This window comes from Ambystoma mexicanum, chromosome 6q, assembly GCF_040938575.1.
Source record: "Ambystoma mexicanum isolate Mex_15411 chromosome 6q, UKY_AmexF1_1, whole genome shotgun sequence".
NCBI lineage: Eukaryota > Metazoa > Chordata > Amphibia > Caudata > Ambystomatidae > Ambystoma > Ambystoma mexicanum.
The window spans coordinates 7,167,482-7,176,595 of NC_090937.1; positions in this window are offsets into that span (position 1 = coordinate 7,167,482).

Below are 9,114 nucleotides of genomic sequence, written 5' to 3' on the forward strand. Positions count from 1 at the left end.
GTTCCATCTCCTCCATCCGGTTATCCAGGCTGTCCACTCTAGAGGCAATCTCTGACATACAGTTCTGAAATTCTGATTTGATGTCTTCCAGAAGTGATTGGATGTCATCTTTCGTAGCCCATTGGCCTGGAGGTCTTTCGGGTGACTCAGTCAAGGAGCGTCCCCTTTCTGGTTTCCTCCCTTTGTCATTTGGCTGTAGCAGGATGGCAATATCTGCGTTTTTTTGCGGCTTTTGATGTTTAGCCATCTTAATTACTGTTTGTATGTTTCACCCCAGGTGAAGAGGTTTGTGTACCCATGCACTCGCCAGACGGAGGCAATTAGCATGCCTCAGAATCCTTCCTCAGCCTCTTGGCACTGGGGACTTTAGATCACCAAGCAGGAGGGCGGTTGGGGGCGGGGGCTCGGCCACCTCACTGATTCACCTTCGCTTTGGGGGTGGAGGGGACGTGTTTACTGCCTTGGCTTGGCCAGGGGGCAGGGACATTACCTCCTTATGTCAGAGGCTGGTGTTAGGGAGAATTCTCAAAATGTGCTAATTTCCCTTACCTTTTGAGACCCACAGCAACTTTGCTGGATTTCTAGGATTTGATTTTTTACATGGGAAGAGTGTGTGTCTATTTTTGCCACTCTTCCATGTATTTTTGTGTGTGTATTACTTTTGTGTTCTTTGGTTATGGGGTTTTTAAACAAACTCCATAGGCATCATATTTTTCTGATGTGTCACACAGCACCTTCAGTGCAGTGGCACAGGGGTGTCTATTGAACTCCCCAAGGTGTAAATGCCTTCTCTGGGACTGACAACTGTCTCCCAGAGCATGTAAAGTTAAATTGACTTTACTAGTCTTTTTAAATGTACAGACCCAGCGCACACTATCTTACTATAAGAGTGCTGGAGGGGTTGCCTAGCATCCCCTGGGTCTGAACACTCATGTAACAGTCAGATGTTACCCTTTGCTACTTTAAATGGCTGGTGGCAGTGGTTTTAAACAAACTACCATGATTTTTCCTGACCGCGAACACCGGTAGCTAAAAATCGGGTCAGCCATGTTTTCCAATATGGCGCCCAAGACCTATCTGTAAAAACAGACTCTGGTAATCTTTTTTCGCCGTTTCTTTTAGGAAAGGTCCTTCTAGTGTCCAACTCTGCGCGCCAAACCAGGTTTGGTCCCTTTGTTCCTTGGCCTTTGGCGGGCTTCAGTGCTGAATCCCTCCTCTGTCACCTGAGTGTCTGGGATGGACAGGATGTGAGGAAGGTGCCTGAAACTCCCTGTGCTTAGTCTCCTGGGAGACCTGAATGCACTCTGGAGTGATTGGCCGGCTGGCTGACCGGCAAGGACAGCCACCCTGCTGTGTGAGTGACAGCCAGGCTGGAATGAATGGGGTAAAACTGTTTAAAAGCAGGTTTCTGGGACTTGGAAAACAGAGTCGACCACTGGAACGAAAGAACCGAAGACGAGCTGAAGGAAGACGACTGCTGCAAATCCTGGTCCACCGGTGAAGCCGTGCTGCAGGTCCGAATTGCCTGAAACTCCATCGACAGAGAAGCCCTTCAAGGTTAACTTCTTCCCTTGAGTTTGGTGGGAACAACCAACTCGTAAGCCGCCTGGACACCGTCCCCATACTGGTCGAATTTTCTGCAGAGGGAAGAATACCAGTCCGTGGTCTTTAAGGCACTCACACCTTAAAACAACATTTTGACAAGCTTGTGGACTCTTCCCTGGGCAGTGCAGCAACCTCCCAACGTCCTTCTTCTTGTCCCCATGACTGAAGCTCAGGAACAGCAAGATCTGCAGGAACTGCCAGGAGCAACTGCCTCAGCTTCAGCTCTTCTTCACTTTAAAGGTACTGTGCAAATGCACCGCGGTGAAAGTTTGTGAAACCTTCCCGACTTTGAAGGCTTGTCCTTCCCTAAACCAACATCTAACTTTTTGTCTGACCAAATTCTTCTAAGATCGTGGCAAAGACTTAACCGTTTACTACCAGAACTGTGCTATCCTATACAACAATCTGAACCATTGACTTTGGCCCAGGCCTATTGAATTGAATTTCTGGTTGTAGTGAACTGAAACCCTTTGCCCTGCATATGAAAGTATTTGTGACTTGATTTCTTTTAACCTTGTCTCTTTACCCCTTTTAAAAGTAATTGAAGTGCCATTATGCTCCCACTTCAGGGGAGCTGAACTTGTTCAATAACTTATTGGTTGTGTATTTGTAGTATATTAGCATATAATATTGAGCTGCTCTTGCTAGTGTAATGTTTTCCAAACGACTGTGTAAATAAATGCATATTCTTTTACCAAGAAACCTTGAGTAACTGGTTATTTGAATCACTGTAATTGTTGGTCCCTTTGTCTAACCCCTTGTACTGTTCACTTTACTCTTGAGATAAGTCCAGCTGCTTAGCCAGTACTGTGAAGTACAGGCTTGTACCAAAGGTGAAATTGTACTGACACTTGTAGTCTTAATTGCACGTAGTGGTCCCAAAGCGTACTGTATGTGATTCTGCCTAACAGCTGGATCTGACGGTATTTCAACTATGTCCCCCTTCTTCTCTCACAGCTGTGGGGGCGGATGCTGGTTGGGACTCAGGCCTTTCCACCTCTCCTTTTGCTGCGCTGGTGTCTTCTTTCAGCTTCACTTTGCTACCTGCGCCACTTACTTGTAAGCCTGCTACAGTGGCAGAGGCAGTGCTGTGCTTAGGTCCTGCGTCTTCCCTGGGTAAGTGGCTCTTTAGCTTCCCCTGCACGCCAGAGGTGGAGGGGACCTGTGTTTCCGCTTTTTCTTGTGGAGTGGGTGTTATCTTTCCATGCCATTTGCTGGATGTGATGCCGTTCTAGCTATTCCTCCTCCTCTCCTGATGATGTGGCAGCGACTGTTGGTTAGGCACTAGGCACTTCCCCCTTCTAATACTCCGTGTTGGAGACTTCCTTCAGCGAGTCGTTCTGACTTTAATCCCCTTCAGTGCCCGGCTCGGCTCCTCTCAGCCTTCCGTTTCACAACAGTCACAGTATGCTGTCCTTACTGCAGCGGCGCCATTTCTGAATCCCTCACATGCGTTGTGCTGTCCCTGTGTAAAGCAAGTGTTGAGGCGAGGTCCACCTTCACTCCCTGTTTCCGGGGACGGCGCCATCTTGCGTAGCTTCTTTTTTTTTTTTTAAACAATTTTTATTATTTTAAACAACCAACACACCAAACCTTACAACTTTTTAGGACGTTCATTATCAATATAAAACCAACACATTATACATTGTTATTCTCCATCCTCTATCCTCCCTCCCTCCCCACAAACTCGAGCCGTCTCATCCGTGTCATCTACATGAGCATTTTCCGGAATCTCAGTGCTTGTCGACTCGTCTGAGTCTTCTGTTTCATGATTGACCTGGTGGGGGTTTGCCATTGAGGTCACCAGTTGCCTCCAGGCTATCAGGGGGCACACTTCCTCCTCCCCCCCGGTGGCAGCTTCAAACCATACCGCAGTTTCTGCTTCTGCCCATCTCAAGAGGTCCGCCCTCCATGTCTCCACTCTAGGCCTATGGGACGCCTTCCAACACATTGCAATTCTGCGCTTGGCCAGGATATAGGCCAGGTCCTTCATCTTGCTGATATGCTTTGAATTACGTGGCCTGGGAAAATTCCCAAGCATGCATGCCCAAGCAGACCTCACGTCAGACATCACTCCCCCACCGGCCATTTTCGTCTTTATTTCTTCCCAAAATCTATGCACCTCTGGGTAAGCCCAGAACATGTGCAGCAACCCTGCCTCCTCCTCCCCACACCTGGGGCATTTCTGTATGGCTGAGCCTCCAAACCTGGCTATTCTTCCGGGGGTCAGATAAGCTCTGTGGGTAACATACAACTGGATCTGCTGGAGTCTTGCATTCTGGGACACCTTTTTATGGTACCTTTGAGCTCTATCCCACTGTCCCTCTGTCATGGGTTCTCCTACCTCCTCCTCCCAATCATGCCTTAGTTGGAGCAGCTCCTTCCCTGCCTTCGCTCTCAGGAGCTCAAATATCCTGGATATTTCATGCCCACCCTCTGAGACATCATACATCATTTCCAGGGTGGCATCAGGTTCTTTCGCTAGCACCATCTCAGGCCACCTCCCCCTCACCCGTTTCATGAGCCTGATATAAGTAATGTATTGGCCTCTATGCACCCCTGTCTCCTCCTGCAACCTCTGAAATTCCAATGCCTCCCCTTCCTGCCATATATCTCTGAGGGTGGCTAGACCCACCGGTTCCCAGTATCTGCAAACCACTTCGAACAATTGGGAGTCATCCCCACATAGCGCCACTAGCAGGACCTGCTGAGAGAGCGGATCTGGGTCGCCCACCCCTTTCCATGCTCTGAGCCAAACTTCACAGCCCAACTCCAATAGTCTCCCCCTCCCCACCATCTTAGTTTTATGCAGCCACACTGTCTCTCTTAGAAAGTATGGGGTTGAGTCACCTTGCAAAAGCCTAGCTTCTGACGAGTCCTCTGCAGACAACCACCTGGCCACATACAACAGCTGTCCCGCCAAGTAATACAGTTCAAAATTTGGGAAGGTTTATGCCCCCCTTATCACAAGTGATCTGTAGTTTCCACAGGGCCACCCTATTCCTGGAGTTGCCCCATATGAATCCCTTGCACATCCCATGAAGTCTCACAAAAAAGCATCTGGGGATCAAGTACGGGACATTCACAAAAAAATGCAAGAGTCTGGGCAAAACCACCATTTTGAGCAGAGCTGCTCTCCCCATCATGGCTAGGGGTAATCTGGACCAGAACGCCATGCTATTCTTAATTCCCTCAATCGCTTTCTCTGTATTATGTTTGTGCTCTGTCTCTATCCTATGGTAAATGTTTATGCCCAGATACCTGAATGTCACGGTCTGCCAGGGTATCTGCAGGATGGGTAGCCTCTCCAATGGGGTGCTCCTATACCTTCCCAAGGGGAACAAGCTAGACTTCCCGGGGTTCACCGATATGCCCGAGAGGGTGGCATAACAATCCATCACCTCCAGCACATATTGCAGAATCTCCTCTGGGTAGCGCAACTAGAGGAGCATATCATCTGCGTACAGCGATATCAGGTGTGTGCCCCTTATCGTACGAATCCCCACCTCCCCATATTGTTGCCGCAGGCATATTGCCAGTGGCTCTAATGCCAGAATGTATAACATGGGTGACCAAGGGCATCCCTGTATGGTCCCCCTGCTGAGTTGCCATTTATCTGAAATTGTGATTCCTGTTTTAACTCTCGCAATCGGGGAGCTATATAACATCTGGACCCATCTAATATATCCTGGTCCCATTCCGTATCCTTTCAGGGTCACTTTCAACCATGGCCACCGCACTGAATCAAAGGCTTTAACCACGTCCAGCGACACAATAGCCAACTCGTCCGAGTCTTCCTCGGTTTGATCAATGATATGGTGCAGCCTACTGTGGTTGTCCGTGATATTTCTACCGGGGACATAACCCGTTTGATCTGAGTGTATCAACTTGCCGATTACCCTCTTTAGCCTATTGGCTAGCACTGCCGTGAGTATTTTGCTATCCTGATTGAGCATGGACAAGGGCCTGTAGGACCCGCATTACACGTCCGGCTTGCCTGGTTTCAGGAGCGGGATGATCACTGCCTCGCGGAGGGACGCCGGCAGTTCCCACTGCTCATAGGCTTCATTAAACATGGCCAGCAGCGGCTGGAGTAGCTCCTGCTTGTATGTTTTATAAAACTCGCTCGGTAACCCATCCGACCCGGGCGCTTTACATGTGGGCAGGTGTTGGATCACCGCCTCCAGTTCGTCCGAGGTGATGGGGGTGTCTAAATCTGCACGTTCTAGGTCATCTAAGGTGGGCAGCCCCATATCCCCTATTGTTTCCAGTATTTCCTGACTCATATCCTCTCCTGTGTCCTCATATAATCGTCTGTAGTACTTGAGGAACTCCTCGTTTACCCCTCCTGGGTATTACAGATTTGACCTTCCGCGTCCCTGACCTCTCTGATCACCGTACAGGGTGTCTCATTTTTGTATAACCAGGCCAGTAATCTCCCCGTCTTATCCCCCCCCTGCATGTAGCCTCTCTGTATATTTCTTATAATTTAATTTGCATAATCTGCCCCAGAGTTCTCTATAAACTAGCTGTAAGTCCTTTATCTTGACGCTGTTCTCTCGGGTAGTCCCCTCACTTTGTATAAGGCCCTCCAGCTCTCTTTCTGTTTCTTGCAGTTCCCGTTCAATACCCCCTTGGAGCTCCTTGGATTTTGATATAGCTACTGTACGCACCACCACCTTAAATGCCTCCCACACTGTACCCACAGAGCATACGCTGCCCGTGTTAATTTCAAAGTATTCCTCGATGGCCTCCCTCAAATCCTCTCGAAATCCTGCATACTGTAGAGCCTCAGTTCTGAACCTCAATGTCGAGATACGCGCTCTGGGGGGTTGATGTTGCCACTCTACGACCAGAGGAGAATGGTCGGATAATACCCGGGCCTTGTATTCCACCCCCACCATTTCTCCCACTATCTCAGCAGCAGCAAACACATAATCCAGCCTCGTATGCAGGTCATGTGGCGCTGCATAATGCGAGTATTGCCTATGCATTGGGTGTAGCCTTCTCCACACATCCTCTAGGCCGAGGTCTATCAACAGTGTTCTCAGTGCTTTAGCTGCTGGCGCCAGCTTTCCTGATTTGTCATCTGACCTATCTATCCTGGGGTTCAGGGTGCAATTGAAATTCCCTCCCCACACCATCGCGCCACCCACCAGGGGGCTAATTTTACTGTATAGGGACCTAAAATATGCCCTGTATCATGGTTAGGGGCATACAAATTTATGATATTCACTTCCCTGTTCTGCAGGAGTCCTGCCACCACCACCATTCTGCCCTCTGGGTCTATTGTCGAACTGAGTAACTGAAACGGCACATGCGGTGCCACCCATGTGATCACCCCTCTTGCATATGCCGAGTATGTGGCACCTATGACGTTACCCTTCCATTTTCTCCTGACTACCTCCAACTTCTCCTTGGTGAGGTGGGTCTCCTGTAGCAAGGCTATGTCAATACGCATCGTCTTTAGGTACATCATCACTTTGTTACGTTTTAGATAACTATTGAGGCCCCGCACATTCCAGGTCGCCACTCTGAGATTACCCGATGCCATCTACTCGATGTACTCCCCATCCACCCTCCCCTCCGATGTCTTCCCTGATGGCTCGTTGTCCGACTCTTATCCCTCCCAACGTCAACAACCCCCCCCTACCCTTTCCCCAACTCTACCCCACTGCACACAACCCTTCCCCCCCACCACCCTACCCTGCCCCAACAAATGCCCAGCTCCATCCCTGGATCTCAGGCCCACCCGCGTCTGGTCCTATCTCGTAACCGAGGACTAGGACCCCGCGGGGCGTCACCGATCTAACAGTGACCTAACTAAGTATACTACTAAGGGGTTCAAGGATTGTCTCCCAGGAGCTCCCACTCATCTGATTAGGATTGTTGCATCCAACGGAACCTGCCAGCACATATTTGCTGCAACACATTCCCCACAAGCTTTATTTAACACTATATTCAAGTCCTAATGTCTTAGCTATGTCACCAGAGATGACCCAGCTGCGTGCTACTTATCTTCTGCGGCTCCCATCTGGATATCCGGTTCCTGAGGGCGACCCTGCATGTCCAGCCATTCCATAGCATCCTTCGGCGTCTCGAAAAACAGGGTTTTGTTCTTGTAGAACACTTTCAATTTGGCTGGGTAGAGCAGCATATAACGGTGGCCGGCCTCTCTCAACCTCCTTTTCACCGTCCCGAAGTTCATCCTGCTGCGCTGTATGTGCAAAGTATAGTCCAGGTACGCCGTGATCTTCGCCAGCCCCCTTTCGATCGTTCCTCCCCTCTGGAAAAATTTGAATATCTTCTCCCAATCTCGGTAATTCAGAATCTTTGCGATCAGTGGCCGTGGAGGGGCGGGGTTCCTGGGGGCGGTCTCCTCATCAAGGCCCTGTGCGTCCTCTCAACTGCAAACCCCTGGGTCAGTGCTCCGCCAGTTATCTCCTGCAGGAGCATGGTTTCCACATATTCTGTTGGATTAGGCCCCTCCATTCCTTCTGGCAGACCAACTATACGAATGTTATTGCGTCTGGCGCGCCCTTCTGCCTCCTCCGCCCTGTTCTCCAGGTTGCCCACCCGCTGCACAAGGGCATGGAGCTCCGATCCGTGGGAGGCGCATGCCGCCTTGTTCGGGGCCATCTCCTTTTCCGAGTTTCCAGTGCGCTCTGCAAGCATCCGCACATCCTGTCTCAGCAAATTAACTTCCTCCTGGACCGCTCAGATCTTAAGGTCCAGGCCCACTTTCAGTTCGTTCATTGCGAGGCCCAGTTTAGTCTCCCAGGCAACTTTCAAGTCTGCTATCGCTGCCAGCACTTCCTGGATTGTGCCCGGTCTCTCCGCTACTGCCGTAGTAGTATCCTTACTTTTTCCCCCCTCTGCACCTGGGGGCGACTTGGCATAGGCCTCCAGCCTGGGCTGTTTGTTCCTGGGTCTGACAATTTTAGAAGACATCATGCTATATTGTCCGGGCGTAAACCAGCAGCACCCCCCTACGTGCAAAAGTACACGTGGCGTCAGGTCACCCTTGGCATTGCAGGGGCCGTTACAGCTGTGTTCAGATGTGTCCTTATTGCTTGCCCCCCACCTAGAGTGGGCGGTGTCCTTCCACGTACCTGCGTTCGCGCAGTGTCGTACCGCCGGTCTCTGCTGTAATCCTTCAGTAGCCTGTGGTCATGTGCACCCACTGGCCCAGCGCTCTCCCACTTTGGCACTCTGTCGGCCTCGAGGCCATCCAGCCCACAGTCCATCCCAAGGTGTTTTCCTCACACTCCTTAACTAAGGAGGCCACCTTATATTGTATCTGGGGACAGCAAGTGCCCCGGGTTAGCCTCCTTCACTGTCTTACTTTTGTGGCTCGTGATGAGGTCCCACCAGCCTCAGACTTCGTTCGCACACCTTGGTGCGTTCTAGCACTCCGTTTGGGCTGCTTTATACCCCAGCTTGGGTGCAGCCCCACTCCAATCGCAGGCCAGGGGGCATTCACTGAGCCTCTTCCTGTCTCCACCGTTC